Source organism: Rhinoraja longicauda, chromosome 26 (assembly GCF_053455715.1).
Source record: "Rhinoraja longicauda isolate Sanriku21f chromosome 26, sRhiLon1.1, whole genome shotgun sequence".
NCBI lineage: Eukaryota > Metazoa > Chordata > Chondrichthyes > Rajiformes > Arhynchobatidae > Rhinoraja > Rhinoraja longicauda.
This window is the reverse complement of record NC_135978.1, coordinates 15,209,699-15,227,895: the sequence shown is the minus strand read 5'-3', so window position 1 is coordinate 15,227,895 and position 18,197 is coordinate 15,209,699.

Below are 18,197 nucleotides of genomic sequence, written 5' to 3'. Positions count from 1 at the left end.
TGGAGTGTGGGAGGAAACCGGAGCACCCAGAGGGATCCCATGCAGGTCACGGGGAGAACGTAAAAACTTTATACAGACAGCACCTGTAGTCTGGATTGAACCTCGGTCTCTGGCGCTGTAAGGCAGCAACTCTACCGCTGCTCTACTGTTCCCTGTCGTGGCGGACATGCGCAGCCTGACCTGATGGGCCAATCTTCCTGCTCTACATTTCACAATGGCACGGTGGCGCAGCAGTATAGTAGCTGTCTTATAGCGCCAGATGTCTGCACGCATGGAGTTTGCATGTTCTCCCTGCGACGGCATGAGTTTTCTCCAGGCGTTCCGGTTTCCGCCCATATTCCAAAGACGTGCAGGTTGTTAGGTCAATTGGCTTCTGTAAATTGTTCCCAGTGTGTAGGATGACACTACCTTCCTGTGGGCTGAAGGAAAAGCAAGTGTGGTCTCCTACCGTGGAGTGTAGATTTGGGTGATCAGTCGAACCACAGTGAGGTGTGGCAGACATCAGGAGCCGCAGTTTGGAGTGAGTGTGATGTGCACAGGTGGTCATTGCCTTGACCTCCAGGAATGAGGACAATGAAGACTCCAAGCACTGTGTACCTTCCACACCCTTGCAGTCTACTTTCCAAATGAGAGATTGACTATGTGGGGAATTTGACAGTATTTGCATCATTAAATGTGAAAGGTATAAAGATGAAATCAACAAAGACATCTGCCCATTCCATTGAAACATGTCAATGAGTTGGAGTGATTTCTCCCATGTAACTAGAATGAACCATAGCTTGATAACTGGGGAGAAAGTCTTCAAGTGTGTGTTCAACATATGGCAAGGACCACAACAACCTGACTCTTTAAATGCTTTGGACTCTGTATGCCACTTAATGGCTAATTATTTAGCCTTTCGACTGAGCATATTAATTTCTCGAACTGCAGCACATTATTTTTCATCTGGCTTTCCAATAAAGCTTAACATGACATTATGGATTCTGTCAAAGCGGAAAGGCATGACAGAGGCCGTGTTAAAAAAGATGGAGTCAATAACTGACAACAATGAAGCTCCCAGATACTGATTACATTGCCCACATCTGCAACCGTTTTGCCTCCTCGTTGGAAGACGTTCCAGAATTAGACACACTGAGCAGAACTGTGACTGTGAACTGTGGGTCTGTTTTTATACACATTCAATAAAAGAAGGATAAAGGTTTCTCAGACAAAGACGATCGCACTATGTATTGCCCCATCTTTCAAAAGGCTTCCTTTGGCATTTTATTGAAGTAGTTAAGCTGAAATGCTTTGAACAAAATATACTGATGACCGTAAATTTCAGACCTCTCAATGCCAAAGAAAACGTAAGACCTTTAATAATATATTCCTTTATTCGTCCCACACCGGGGAAATACCTTTGCAGCCTTATTAACTATTCACCTACGTATTATTCCTTAGTAACTTCCATTGGAAAATGCATACATCCAAAATGCATACAGGGACAGATTCCTCACAACTTTTTATCAGGCAACTGAACTGGCCCCTCAATGCCTGGAGAGTGGTCCTGACCCAACTACTTCATTGGAGACCTTTGAACTATCTTTAACTGGGCGTTATCAGACTTTATCTTGCACTAAATAATATACCCTTTATCCTGTATCTGTTTTTTCAGTTTAGTTTCGTTTATTGTCAGGTGTACTGAGGTACAGTGAAGAGCTTTTGTTGCATGCTATCTGTACACTGTGGATGGTTTCATTGTAATATGTACAGTCTTTTCGTTGACTGGATAGCATGCAACAAAAAAGCTTTTCACTGTACCTCAGTACAAGTGACAATAACAAACTTTCCATAAATAATAAACTGGGGATCTGTGGAATTAAAAGAATTGCCACCGATGTATTGGGATAATCATTCTCTCCAGGCTACTTCAAGCTGCAAAACAAAGGGGTGAGTTAACATCAGAGTTCTGTACTGGCAGCTGTGTGCCCCCTGAGGAGGGTGTGAAGGGAGATGGAGGAAGGGGAGTGCTTGTCAGCTTTGCAGACATGCATCGCTGAAAAACCGAAGGAGCCTCTCATGCAGCAATCTTCACCAGGGGAGCAGCAGCACACACACCTGCAGCCAGGCTGTGGCTTTGTGCAGCATGCCCTTCATGAGCTGGAGGCCTGCCATCAACCAGGTTGACAGGTACCTGATATGAACCACTCGTCATTGTGAACCGAGCGCCAACAAGGTCAATGCAGTAATGTGCCTTTATATTAATGCTCATTGTTCTGCGAGGGAATGGTATGTGGCAGCCTGCACCAACATGAATAGATGCGGGTTATCTACACAATGCAGGTTTAGCACTTCTGTTTAGGAGCAATCCACGTTCTGAGCACATACAATTGAGAAATGCTGGATTAGTACTTTTGTTGCCTGTTTGCCTGGATTATTTTTACGAGGCTCTGACTGGGTCAGGGTAGTTCGTCATCTGCTTTACAACACTGTCAAGCTTTCGAAAAGTTTTCATCTGACCACGAGGAGATCCTGAGGTTGTTAAAAGTTCACAATAAAATTATGTGTTCCCTATTCTGGCTCCAAAACCAGTCAGTGAACCTGCTAATGTGCCTGGATTCAGAACGCTGGGGTGGGCTGCTGTATGCAAGCAAAAAAAACAAAACAGTGCAAATCCTGAATGACTGGAACAAAATCAGAAAATGGGAATAAATTCACCCTCGGCAACCACTGTGCACAATGGCAGTGGTTGTGTTTTGTACGCCATGTTGGAGTTGTGATGCATTGTCTTCAGTGGAATCAAATTTTAGATACACAGGACAGTGTGCAGCCATTACCAAATTACATGTAAAGCATAAGCAACTGAGGAGGAATTTCTAGCACAGAAAACAAACTGCTTGAGGAACTAGCACGGTCAGGCATCTAATCAAAGAGTTATAGTTATGAGTTTAAAAATACATTTTGATAGATATATGGATAGGAAAGGTTTAGAGGGTTATGGGCCAAATTCAGGCAAATGGGACCAGCCCAGGATATCAAAGATAGACACAAAATGCTGGAGTAACTCAGCAGGTCAGGCAGCATCTCTGGAGAAAAAAGAATAGGTGACATTTTGGGTCAAGAGCCTGCTTCAGGCTCAGTACATCAATTTGGTCAGCATAGGCAAAGTTTGGTGAAGAGCATGTTTCCGTGTTAGACACAATATGCTGGAGTAACTCAGCCGGTCAGGCAGCATCTCTGGAGAGCAGTAATGGGTGATATTTCGGGTCGAGACCCTTCTTCAGACTGATGTCAGGGGATGGGGGTGACTAGATAGAATGTAGTCGGAGACAGTAAGACTAGTGGGAGAACTGGGAAAGGGAAGGGAATGGGGAGAGAGAGAAAGCACGGGCTATCTGAAGTTAGACAAGTCAATGTTCATATTTTTCATTTCTTATATTTTCTATAACAAAGATGGAGGTCATTCAGCCCATTAAAATATATGCTGGTTCTCAGAAAATCTGCCATCAATCCCTTCCTCCATTCATTTCACTGTAACATCTCACATGTTCATCAACTCCTCTGTGATTCTAAAAAGGTATAGAAAAGTATCCAAAAGGTATAGAAGTGTGAAAACGCACACCTCCAGATTCCGGGACAGTTTCTTTCCAGCTGTTATCAGGCAACTGAACCACCCCAACACAACGAGAGAGCAGTCCTGAGCTACCATCTATCTTATTGGAGACCCTTGGACTATCTTTGATCGGATTTTACTGGCTTTATCTTGCACTAAACGTTATTCACTTTATTCTCTTTATCATGTATCTGTACACTGTGAATGGCTCGATTGTAACCATGTATTGTCTTTCCGCTGACTGGTTAGCACGCAACAAAGGGCTTTTCACTTGATGCATGTAACAATAAACTAAACTGACCTAAACTAAACCATCCCGCCAACCCGTGGGAATTTAAGGCAGCCAATCGACTTACAACCAGCAGGTCTGTAGGAAGATGAGGTGGGTGGAGGAGATGGGGCCTCTGAGCTACAAGGAGGGTCTCATCGTTTGCAACTGCTGTAGTATCTTCTCACCACCAGTATATTTCTCGTCAGTTTTGTTTTGGAACCTGTTAATGAAGGTAGAGATGTGAATCTTCAGGTTGTGAAGATGTCGCTGTCATGGTTTGCTGACAATCACTTGTTGATTCTGGATTGAACCTGCAGAACTCGTTTCTCTGGGTGAGGTTTTTAAGCCAAGCATGTCGATCGTCTGTGCAACAGTTGGAGATGAAGCAGTGATCCTGAAATGAACCTCACAGGACAGTATGAATACATGGAACAGTGCAGCAAACCTGAATCACCACTGCCCTCACGCTCCCCCCATTAAATATTGATTACAACAATATCACTTCTGGTTCCCTTGCTCAAGTCACAGCCCGCACCATCCCGAACCGGAGCAAAGTCATGATGCTATGGCGAGTCCGAAACTTGTTGGTTGTAGAAGAAGTTTATTGCAGCCGCAATATTCGAATACAGAGTTAAACAACAAGGTAAAGGACAACCATCACAAACTTACTGTCTTCCTTGAAGACTTCGCCGAACTAACTAAATCGGGCGCCAAATGCGCACATGACATCGCTGGCCAATCAGCGATGTCGCTCCCTGGACCAATCCCCATGGTCGCGTTCCCACGTGACCTCGCTGGCCAATCCGAGGGTTCGACGACCTGGACCATTCTCTATGGTCGCTACATGACCCCCCCCAGAACCCGAGGTGCGGAACCTAACAGGGAGCCGGATTTCGCGACCATAACGAGTACGGAGAGGGACAGCCTGAACCACAGGAGCCGGAGGTTCCGGACTTGGCGGAACAGCCGGGACGGGAGGTTCTGGAGGAACTACCGGAACGGGGGGTCCAGGAGGAACTGCCGGAACGGGGGGTCCTGGAGGAACTGTCGGAACGGGGGGTCCTGGACTGAGCGGAACTAACGGAGGTCGGCCTCTCCTAGGGGTTTGACCGACCAGGACTGGTTGATCCGGATCCAAATGGGCAGGTTTGAGCCGGGACACCGAGACGAGCTCACTCTTGCCGCACATGTCTAAGGTGAAGGTAGCCGTTCCCTTACGCAAAACCCGGAACGGCCCTTGATAGACCCTCTGCAACGGGGCGCGATGGGCATCTTTACGCAAAAAAACAAACTCACAGTCCTTCAGGGAAGACGGTTCATGTACCATGGGACACCCATGACGTGAAGTCGGAACTGGAGCCAGGGAGCCCACCCGTTCCCGGAGAGATGCTAACACTGATGGGACGGTAGGCAGCTGGTCTGAAGGGTCAGGAAACAGGTCTCCGGGTACTCGAAGTGTCGAGCCATATACTAGCTCTGCGGACGACGCACCGAGATCTAGCTTAGGAGCAGTCCGGATGCCCAAAAGAACCCAAGGGAGTTGGTCTACCCAGTCCGGGCCTTCAAGCCTTGCACTGAGGGACGCCTTAAGTTGGCGGTGGAACCTTTCTACGAGTCCATTTGCCTGGGGGTGATAAGCAGTCGTGGGTTGTAACTTGGACCCGTACAGTTCTGCCAGCGCGGCCCAGAGGGACGAAGTGAACTGTGGCCCTCTGTCAGTGGTAATAACTGCCGGGACCCCGAAACGAGCTACCCAATGAAGGGCCAAAGCCCTAGCACAAGACGCGGACGAAATATCAAACAATGGGAAAGCCTCTGGCCACCGGGTGAACCGATCCACCACCGTGAGGAGGTGGGTGTAGCCCCGGGAGGAAGGTAAAGGCCCGACCAAATCCACGTGGATGTGGAAAAAACGAACAGCCGGGACCTCGAAATCCTGTACGGGGGGCTGGACGTGGCGCTGGACTTTAGCGGTCTGACAGGGCACGCAGGAACGTGCCCACCCCGCTACCTGTTTCCGCAGGCCATGCCAGACAAACCTCGCTGCTACCAAGGCAGAGGTGGAGCGGATAGACGGGTGCGCCAGCCCATGAATGGCATCGAAAACCCGGCGCTGAAGGGAGGGCGGTACTACCGGCCTGGGACGGGGAAGAGAAACATCGCACCAGACTTTCGTGCCCTCCGACCCACAAGCTACCTGGGCCAACTTCAATCCCGAAGTGGTGGACCGGTAAGTCGAAACGGTATCCGCTAGGAGCTGTGCCTCCGCAAGCTCCTGGGGATCCACCTCGCAGTCCACCGCCGAAATAGGGGGAAAAGCAGGTCTAGACAGGGCGTCAGCAACGGCATTAAGCTTACCCGCGACATGACGGACATCGGTGGTAAATTCGGAGATAGCAGTCAGATGCCGCTGCTGGCGGGCCGACCATGGGTCAGACAATTTCAAAAAAGCAAATGTTAATGGCTTGTGGTCCGTAAATGCCACAAATGGGCGGCCCTCGAGGAAGTACCTGAAATGACGAACAGCTAAATAGAGAGCCAGAAGCTCTCGGTCAAATGCGCTATACTTCAGCTCGGCCGAATTTAGTTGCCGGCTGAAAAACGCTAAAGGCTGCCAACGGCCACCGACCTGCTGCTCCAGAACCCCGCCCACCGCCACGTCAGAGGCGTCAACCGTCAGGGCCGTGGGGGCGGAGGGGCTCGGATGGACCAACATGGTGGCGTCTGCCAAGGCTGCCTTAGCTGCTGTAAAAGCCGACTCAGCGGTCGGGGACCACAACAACTCTACCGGATTCCCTGCAAGGCATTGGAAGAGTGGGCGCATGACTCGCGCAGCTGCCGGAACGAACCTATGGTAGAAATTAACCATGCCTACGAACTCCTGTAGCCCTTTTACTGTGGTGGGCCTAGGAAATGCCCGGATAGCCTCCACCTTTTCGGGCAAAGGGGAGGCGCCGGCAGGGGTAATTCTGTGCCCTAGAAAATCAAGACCAGGAAGGCCGAATTGACATTTGGAGGGTTGGATTATGAGCCCGTGGTCTTGGAGCCGCTGGAACACGGTCCGCAAATGGGCCTGGTGTTCCTGCACGGAGGGGCTGGCGACCAGGATGTCGTCTAAATAAATAAACAAAAACGGTAAACCCCGGCCCACGCGGTCCATCAGTCGTTGGAAAGCCTTTGCCACGTTCTTTAAACCGAAAGGCATACGCAACCATTCAAACAACCCGAACGGAGTAATTGTTGCAGTTTTCTGTATGTCCTCCGGTTGCACCGGAATCTGATGGTATCCTCGCACCAAATCGATTTTGGAAAACACCACCGCTCCTTCCAGCCCAGATGAAAAATCCTGTAGGTGCGGTATGGGGTAGCGATCAGCCGTGGTGACAGCATTGAGACGCCGATAATCGCCACATGGTCTCCACCCCCCAGATGCCTTGGAGACCATGTGTAACGGCGAGGCCCACGGGCTGTCAGACTGACGGACAATTCCCATTTCCTCCATTTTCCTGAACTCCGCCCTTGCCACCACCAGTTTGTATGGCGGTAGTCTCCTGGCCCGAGCGAAAACGGGAGGGCCTTCGGTGCAGATGTGATGGACCACACCGTGCTTAGCCGAAGGCGTGTCAAAACGTTGGACGAGCAGCTCCGGAAACTCTGCCAGAATCGCAGCATACGAGTCGGGGGCCGCGACGACGGCCTGGACAGTAGGGCTGGGCGAGGAGGCGATTGTCGGAGCGACGTGCTCATCTTCGGCGGAGGGTCGGAGGTCGTTACCGCGGACATCAGGAACCAGTGAAAAAGCCCAGAGAAAATCTGCGCCCAGGATCGCTTGTTTGACGTCGGCTATGATGAATGGCCATTCGTACGTGCGGAGGCCTAACACAAGGGACATCTTCCGTGTACCGAAAGTGCGAATTGGGCTGCCATTAACCGCGATGAGGGTGGGACCTGTCTTACCCGATCTGGTTTCGAGGTCGGTCGGCGGCACTATGCTGACGATGGCTCCCGTGTCTACCAAAAATTCTGTGTCCGTGAATCGATCATGGACATAGAGGCGCCGGTTCTGGCCAATCGTAACTGCCCCTATGTACGATCGGCCGAGGCATTTCCCGCGAAGGTACAAGGCAAACGGCAGTTGCGGGATTCGTTACCCCATCGTAGGTGATAATAGCACCAGCTGCGCTTGTGCGGATCTTTTTGGCGGGCTTTCGGAGAATTGGCGGGAGACGTGGCGCCATCTTGCCGTCGCTGTGGCATGGTCACGTGGGAACGCGAGACTTTGTTGATCGAACCACTTGCCTTGTTTTTTGCCGCTATGAGCGCGTCCGCTTTCGCTGCATATGCTTCGGGGTCCTTAAAAGAACAATCCGTGAGCAGCAGTCGGACATCCTCGGGAAGTTTCTCGCGGAATGCCTGTTCGAACATAGGGCAATCCGTATGCTCACCGGCTAGCATCATCATTTCGGCCATGAGGACGGAAGGCAGTTGGTCTCCAAGATCTGGTAGGTGCAGAAGTTTTGCCGCACCACCATGCTTATTAAACCCGAAGGTTCGCAGTAATACTTTCTTCATGGCCTCGTACTTGTTTTCCGCAGGTGGATCCACGATGAACCGCATCACGCGCTTGGTTGTGTCCGGCGATAGAGCGCTGACGAGGTAGTAGTACTTCGTGGATTCGTCCGACACCTTCTTTATATGAAATTGAGCCTCGGTGTGGATAAACCAAGCTTGCGGTGCGTGCGTCCAAAACAACGGAAGATGAACGCTTCCGGCGCTTGACTCCGGTGTGCCCGGCTCGGTCATCGTCAACGAGGCGTCGGATTCCTGCTCAGTCGGTGATCGTCCAGATCACGTCGGGGTCACCAATATGGCGAGTCTGAAACTTGTTGGTTGTAGAAGAAGTTTATTGCAGCCGCAATATTCGAATACAGAGTTAAACAACAAGGTAAAGGACAACCATCACAAACTTACTGTCTTCCTTGAAGACTTCGCCGAACTAACTAAATCGGGCGCCAAACGCGCACATGACATCGCTGGCCAATCAGCGATGTCGCTCCCTGGACCAATCCCCATGGTCGCGTTCCCACGTGACCTCGCTGGCCAATCCGAGGGTTCGACGACCTGGACCATTCTCTATGGTCGCTACAATGCCTTCATTAATGCTGGAACCTCCAGCCTAATATAACTGCAGGAAGACCACCACTAATCTGCTGAAGAATGAATATGTATATGTGCACATGTATATGTGTATATATATATATATATAAACACACACACACACACACACGAAAATAACTGCAGATGCTGGTACAAATCGAAGGTATCACAAAATGCTGGAGTAACTCAGCAGGGTTACTCTGAAGAAGGGTCTCGACCCGAAACGTCACCCATTCCTTCTCTCCAAAATGCTGCCTGACCTGCTGAGTTACTCCAGCATTTTGTGACACACACACATGTACATATACACACACACACATATACACACACACATGTATATATACACATATACATATAGCTTAATATATTGTTAATTATTTTTTGAAAATAATTATATATAATTATATATATAATTAACAACAAGCAAAATGACCTTCTATTGATTATTAAAATAGATCCACCAAGCTTCTTCATTAAGTGTAAGAAAATAACTGCAGATGCTGGTACAAATCGAAGGTATTTATTCACAAAATGCTGGAGTAACTCAGCAGGTCAGGCAGCATCTCAGGAGAGAAGGAATGGGCGACGTTTCGAGACTGAAGAAGGGTCTCAACCCAAAATGTCGCCCATTCCTTCTCTCTTGAGATGCTGCCTCACCTGCTGAGTTACTCCAGCATTTTGTGAATAAAAAGCTTCTTCATTAAGATCACTATTATCCCTCTTTTCAATACATTAATCTGGAGACCATTTGACCATCAACACTGGAGCATCTCAAGGCTAGCTGAGTCCCTTGCTCTACTCTCTCCACACCCATGATGTGTAGCCAGACACAGTCCCAGTACTATCGTTAAATTCACCGACGATTCCAGCATTGTTGGATGAAGAACAGGTAATGATGAGTCAGAGTACATGAGAGTGATTGAAAATCTAATTGAATGGTGCCAGAGCAGCAGTCTTACACTCATCATTAGCGAGATCAAGGTGCTGATTATTGACTTCAGGAAAGAAAAGCCGAAAATCCACAAATCTGTCTTCATCAAAGAGAAAGTGGCGGAGTCAACAGTTTAGTGCTCCTGGGCGTGCATGCCTCTGAAGATTTACCTTGGGCCCAGCACATCGTTGCAATCACAAAAAATAACCTCTACTTCTTTGGAAGATTGAGGAGATTCGGTTCACTGACAAGTACTCCATTGAAGTTCAATAGGAATACAGTCGAGAGCACACTGACTGGTTGCATCATGGCCTGGTTCAGCATCTTGAACACCCAAGAGCGAAGGAGAATACAGAGAGTGTGAGATACTTCCCAATCCATCACAGGTACTGACCTCCACACTATCAAAGGGATCTGTATACACTGGAATTTAAAAGGATGAGAGGAGATCTTATCGAAACGTATAAGATTATTAAGGGGTTGGACACGTTAGAGGCAGGAAACATGTTCCCAATGTTGGGGGAGTCCAGAACAAGGGGCCACAGTTTAAGAATAAGGGGTAGGCCATTTAGAACTGAGATGTGGAAAAACTTTTTCAGTCAGAGAGTTGTGAATCTGTGGAATTCTCTGCCTCAGAAGGCAGTGGAGGCCAATTCTCTGAATGCATTCAAGAGAGAGCTGGATAGAGCTCTTAAGGATAGCGGAGTCAGGGGGTATGGGGAGAAGGCAGGAACGGGGTACTGATTGAAAATGATCAGCCATGATCACATTGAATGGCGGTGCTGGCTCGAAGGGCCGAATGACCTCCTCCTGCACCTATTGTCTATTGTCTATTGAGGCACTGCCTCAAAAAGGCAGCCAACATCATCAAAGACTCACTCTACCCTAAATGGACACTCGCTATGATAGAGATCCAGACTACAATCCTACATAACCTACAGGAAATATACATGTGGAGGATTTCCTCCACCTCAATATAGGCTGAAGGTCTCCAGCACAAACATTGTTCCCGAGCCACTGACAAAATAGTCCATTTGCACGCTTGACATCCTATTTGCTGCTGAGGTGAGGCTGCGTTCCATATTTACTCTATTACCTTCACTGCCCATTGCCTTCTCTGCACCAGTGCTCATCTCCACCCCTGCCACACCTCACATGCAGCTGTAACCCTTGTTCATGCCTTTCTTGTCCCTGGACTTTAACATCCTAAAACAGCCTCCACTCACCACCCTTCATTTTCAAAAGGTTGCGTGCAGGAAGAGAGAATGAAATAAAGGAAGACGTTTGAACAGAGGCCCTGTCTCAGAGAGGGAACAATAGGTTTATAATGCATTGCATCAATGGAAGAAACATGTCTGAAGAAGGGTTCTGGCCTGAAACACATCACCTAATCTTTTTCTCCAGAGATGCTGCCTGTTCCGCTGAGTTACTCCAGCATTTTGTGTCTATCTTTGGTATAAACCTACATCTGCAGTTCCTTCCGACACAAGCACGTTGAACAAGGTTGGTGAGTTGCAGGCACAATTAGCCATGATGTTGTGGCAGTAACAAGAGCTGGCAGAAATAGGCAGGAATGGGATCTAAAATTCCTGGCAACAGTGTTTTGCAAATATTAAAGGAATACTAGACCAAGTGGACTGCGTTGGGCCCAAACCTCTCCTGCATTGGTGCAGCACCCCCCCTCCCCCCCTCCCCCACTCTCCCCCCTCCCTCCCCCTCCACTCTCCCTCCCCTTCCCCTTATGCTCCCTCCTCCCCCTCCCCTCCATCCCTCCCTTCCCCTTCCCCACCTCCTCCCTCCCCCCTACCTTCCCTCCCCACTCCCTCCCTAGGAGATAGATTTAAACTTTAAAATGTGAATAACTTAAAAAATATAACACCGATTTCACTGAAACTTCTTCCATTAGCACCAAAGGGACGACGGTGAGTAAGGTGGGCCTAAAATTGTCGCACTATCGTGGACCGTTTTGGTTGTAGTTCAGGAACAAACAAACGAGAGTTTTAGTATATAGATGAGTGGCGGTATTGAACAAGGGGAATATTGCTGGGTTGCCTACAGAAGATGTCCTGGAATGGTTAAGAGTTCAGAAGCAAAGGGTGTGATTACACCACTGGATTTATCACTCTCCAACTAATGGGAAGGATATTGCAAGGAAATTTCAGCCAAATGCACAAGAGGCAAAGAGGGGAGGAGTTTCTGAAGTACATTCTTGCTCAGAATGTTTCTGTTCCATAGATAGACACAAAAGGTTGAAGTAACTCAGTGGGCCAAGGCAGTTTTTGGTTTAAACCAGCATCTGCAGTTCCTTCCTACATGGCTTCTGTTCCATTGTGGGAGGATGCATTCTTGGACTTGGATCTGGGAAATGTGCCAGGCATTGTGGTGAAAGAATTCACAGGGGAAACATCTAAGAAACAGCAATCACAATATCTTAAAGTTTGGAATGGTTACGGGAAAGGATACAGATCACTCTTGAGTTAGAAATAAACAATTGGATAGGAGCCAAAAGTCAATGCATTGGATAGGTGCCAAATGTCGATCCAAGCTGGGTAAGTTCAGGCACAACTGTAATCGAGCAGTGGGAAGTGTTCCAACTTTAGGTACCTTCCCCACGGGTGGGAAGGTGAAGGCCAGGACTCAGCAGACGATCAAAAAGGCAAGGAGTAAAATAGGGCAGAATAAAGAAACATGCGACAGGTGCCATGATGTTAGAACACGAGAGCTGGGATGATTAGAGGGGAAATTTAAAAAAAGGAAATGTGGGGGAGAAAGAGCGAGCATGAGAAAGGACTGACAGCAAAATATAAAATAGAGCATAAAAGCATTCTACAGACACCTGAATAGGTCGCAAGAGAGGATGAGCTGATCGGAGACCTAACGTAAATTTATTAATGGAGGTACAAAGCATGGCTCAGATACTAACTGAGCACCTTCCAATGGTATTGGATTATTATTGTCACGTGTTACAAGATACAGTGAAAAACTTTATCTGTGGCTATCCAGCCAAATCATACCATACATGAGTACAATCAAGCCACACACAAGCACAACAGGTAGTGCAAAGAGAAACATACCAGAGCACAGAAGTGGCGTTTAAGAGGCTTTTAGATTTGGGCATGGATATGCAGGGGACGGAGGGATATGGATCAAGTATAGACAGAGGAGCTTCGTTTAACTTGACCTCATGTGGGTCAATGGGCACATTCCTGTACTGTTCGATGGTCTATGTTCTAGACAACACTTTTCTAAACTTTAAAATGTAAAAACTGCAAAATGTATATAATCCAGTCTAGAAAATGCTTTGAATTATTAAATATGTCTAAATGAACAAATTAAGGTAAGTATAAGAAAATAACTGCAGATGCTGGTACAAATCGATTTATTCACAAAATGCTGGAGTAACTCAGCAGGTCAGGCAGCATCTCGGGAGAGAAGGAATGGGTGACGTTTCAGGTCGAGACCCTTCTCAGTCTGAAGAAGGGTCTCGACCCGAAACGTCACCCATTCCTTCTCTCCCGAGATGCTGCCTGACCTGCTGAGTTACTCCAGCATTTTGTGAATAAATGAAGGTAAGTAAATGAGTTGTAAACGAGCCCACTCCCTCTCTCATGCAGAAGTGTCTCTACATCTAAACGAGTGGGTGAGTACCACTGGCCCTGGTTCAGTTTCAGCTGCAGATTCCCTGACTGGGGAACTGGTCTCCACTGGTCTCCACTTGGGCGCCACTGCTGGACTCCAACATCGGAGCTTTGTTGGAATGACGGCAACAGTTAGCTGCAAGGAAGTTCGGGACCTTTGTGCCCGAGCACATTGAACTTGAATTAAAAATTAATTCAATTTCAATTTAGCTGCACATTTGCTGTCTGTCATGGAGATATAAGCAGCAGTTCTGGATAAAGCTTCCAATGTTTCCAGGAAAATTTGGGGCAATATGTTGGGTATCTTGAAATTCGTATTTAGTTTATTCGTGCTCATGCAAAATGCGTTGGGATATTTAGCCATGTAAAGGAGCTGAATAAATGCAAGTTGTTGTTGCCGCAGTCAGGAAACACTTGTGGTCTTTAGGATGCTGAAGGAGAGTTTGAAGTAATTACTAAAGGAACCTCCAGCGCAGCATCTTACTGCCTGTGCCTGTTCTGGCTCATTAAAAGATCCTCCCTCTCAGTTCTGGACCACTGTTTTTTCCCTATGAAACGTTTCCAATTCAAACAATTCTTTTTTGAACATTCCACGGAATCAGCTTCCCCCATGTTCTCAAGAAGAACACTCTGGATCAAAGCCAGACACTGCACGTAACAGTTAAAAAGGACGACACTCAATGTTACTCCTGAATAATGAAAGGCCTGGATAGAGTGGACGTGGAGGGGATGTATCCAGTACTGGGAGAGTCCAGGACCTGAGGCCACAGCCACGGAATACAAGGATGCAACTTTGGAATGGAGAATGAGGGGGGATTTCTTAAGCCAGAAGGTGGTTTGTATACACTGGAATTTAGAAGGATGAGAGGGGATCTTATCGAAACGTATAAGATTATTAAGGGGTTGGACACGTTAGAGGCAGGAAACATGTTCCCAATGTTGGGGGAGTCCAGAACCAGGGGCCACAGTTTAAGAATAAGGGGTAGGCCATTTAGAACAGAGATGAGGAAAAACTTTTTTAGTCAGAGAGTTGTGAATCTGTGGAATTCTCTGCCTCAGAGGGCAGTGGAGGCCAATTCTCTGAATACATTCAAGAGAGAGCTGGATAGAGCTCTTAAGGATAGCGGAGTCAGGGGGTATGGGGAGAAAGCAGGAACGGGTTACTGATTGAGAATGATCAGCCATGATCACATTGAATGGCGGTGCTGGCTCGAAGGGCCGAATGGCCTATTCCTGCACCTATTGTCTATTGTCTATTGTGGTCAATCTGTGGAATTCATAGTCACAGATGGCAGTGGAGGCCAAGTCATTGGGTATTTTTAAAGCAGAGATTGATTAGGTTTTTGATTAGTAAGGGCATCAAAGGTTGCGGGGAGAAGGCAGGAAAATGAGGGTGAGAAGGAAATTGCGACCAGCCACGATCAAATGGCAGAGTAGACTCGATAAGCCGATTGGCCTAAAATTCTTTGACCATGTGGGTTTGCTCTGGGAGCTTCAATTTCCTCCCACATCGCAAAGATTTGGGGGGGGGGGGGGGGATGGGAGATTGTAGATTCATTTGCCTCTGTAAATTGTCCCTAAGTGTAGAGAGTGGATGAGAACGTGGGATAGCATAGAAGTAGTATGAGTGTGTGATCGATGGTTGGTACGGACTCGGTGGGCCGAAGGGCTTGTTTCGATGCTGGATCTTTAAACTAAATTAAACTAAACATCAGGAATTGAGGCATTTGTTATCCATGACCATGACCATGAGCTTGGTATTCTCTCTTTCTTCTGATCTCTCTCTTTCCAAATCCTCTCTCAGTTTATTTTTCAGTCTTGGCAATTGCTTTGTCGAACTCCCAGCACAGTTAGTGTGCGTGGCTGCTCTCTAAATGCCATTTGTTACCCTCGAAAGCAGCGAGTTTGTTTTAATTTTATTGCCGCACCACACTGATTAAGATGTTGATATTGGCACCCATGTACTATCCTGAGTCAAGGCCACAAGCAGAACCAGAGCAAAACAGTAGTCATTCGCCTCTCTTTTCATGCTGCTGAGTGCACTCTGCTCTTTAGCCGAGAAATTGGATTGCATAGTGTTCTTGTTTTAATTGACTGAAATATCCCCAAATCAATTTTATCATGAGTCGATTGTGCTACTAAACATTGCTGGGTGAAATTTAGCGAGTCCAAAATTTACACTGGTGGCTGGGGGAGGGGGAAATGATGGGGGAGGGGGGAAGGGGACTTCCTGCACATTTAGCTGCTGAGGTATCACTCAGTCGGTGCCTCAATGGTGACTCAAGACAAAGTAAGCAGCTTCTGATAGGCATTTCCGCCCACTAAGTCCATGCCAACCACTGCACACATGTGTTTTGGTTCCATTTGTCTGCATGTGTGTTATCTGTTGCCTTCTTGGCCTTGGCGATTCAATTTCTTGTCGGTCTGTTCTTTAAATGCTGTAAGAATATCCACCTCCACCAGTTTAGAGATGCATTACGGAAACAGGCCCTTCGGCCCACTGCGTCCGCGCCGACCAGCGATCCCCGCACACTAACACTATTCTCCACACTAGGGACAATTTATAATGTTTAGCAAAGCCAATTAACGTACAAACCTGTAGGTTTTTGGAGTGTGGGAGGAAACCAGAACACCTGGGAAATTACAGGGGGAAGATAAAACTCCGTACAGACAGCACCCGCGGTCAGGATCGAACCCGTGTTTCTGCCGCTGTAAAGGCTGCAACTCTACTGTCGCACCACTGTGCCACTCTACCAGAGCACTACCTCCCCAGGTGGTGTGTTCAAGATTCCAACCACTGTGTATGACGAGCAAAAGATACAAAGGTTCCACAGCTTCTTTTCCCATTGATATCAGATTATGAACGATTCTCCCAGCCCACCTCATTGCGGATCTTGCACTTTTTGTTATTAGCACTTTCCCTGGAACTGTAATGCTATAACATTAGATTCTGCTCTGATATTTTTCTCTTTTCACTACCTGGTGCAAGGCTGAATTGTACTCATGTATAGTATGATATGACCAGGTAGCACACAAACGATGTTTTTCACTCTACCTCTCTCTGTACACGTGTGACAATAATAAACAATTACCAATATAAGAGGCAACATTCCATCTGACCTTCTTATTGCAGCTTACACTTTTGTGCATCAGCTTTCCATGTTTTATACAATAGAGCTCTTCAGATCTTTTCGTGCAGCAGCTACCTGCAATTTCTTATCATTTCAACATTGCTCAGTTCTTTCTGTAGAAACAGCCAATTTCACATTTTCCCACATATTGTCAATTTGGTCACAAGGTAAAAGGAAGCATATGTGAGGTTTGGGAAGATGAAATCAGTCAGAGCCTTTGAGGAATATAAAGCAAGCAGGAAAGAACCCAAGCAGGGAATTAGATGGGCCAAAGGAGTCCACAAAATTACATTGGCAAGTTGGACTAAAGAAAATTCCAAGCTTTTTATACATACTTTTAAAACAAAAGAGTAACTAGGGAGAAGGTAGGAGTGCTCAAGGATAACGATGGGAATTTAGGCTTGGAGGTAGAGGATGTAGGCGGGGAATGAAGGGATAGGGATTACGTGCAGGCAGAGATTAATTTAACTTGGCATTGTGTTCAGGCTGGACATTGTGGGCCGAGGGGCCTACCTCTGAGTTCTATGCACAGCTTAATTTTCGATGGAGATTTGGTGACTAACACTTTCTCGCTTCACATGGACAAGTTTTGATTTAGAACTGGAACATCGGGGAGTCTGCAAAACGAAGGAACAAAGCAAAAATCTTGAACTCCAACAAGATAAATGACTGAGAGTTTAAAGGAGTGATTGGAGCATTATTTCTGAAGAACGCGTCCTTTGAAGTGCATGGAAAATTTACAAGCACAGTGGCGTGCAGCATCAGTGCATGCCTGAAATAAGCAAACACAGTCTAAACAAATCTCACCGCGGATGAATTAAAGCATAAATTACAAAAGAACACCTGAATATATAAAGGCAACTGTGTGAGCAGAGTGTGAACAAGGATATACGTTGAGAGTACAAAGACGCATTTATACTAGATTAGTGGCATGCGAGGGAACTGCTCAGGCAGAGTTAACAAGCCCGATCCAGTTGTTGTTTGGCCTCCTGGTCCATCAATCGCTCCTAGGCTTTCTAAGACTGGCCGCTGAATGCAGTGAGTCATCTTTGAAGTCAGACGTTGGGTGGATCACAAACCCCCCAGCAAGGCATATGCCAGGGTATCGACTGTGCTGATTCATTGCTTTGCACACGCCCATAGACACCAACACTGAACACCGAGTTCCTGGTGCACTGCCAACCTTATCGGAGGAATGGTTGAAGAAAGTTTGGATCCTTGAGCAAGTGCGCAAAGAATGATGAGTTGCAATGACAATGGAGGAGACCGAGGACAGAAAGGTCTGTGTAGGAATGGGAAGGCAAATTAAAGTGTCCAGCAGCCGGGGGATCCGGGACTGAGATTCTTCCCTCTCTACTGAAGGCCAGCAGGACCAGCCAGCATTTCTCTATCCACAGTAGAATGGCCTAGGATGATCACAGAAGGGTTGTTGAACTGGGTAACTCCATCACATGAAGACTGAAGAAGGGGCATGACC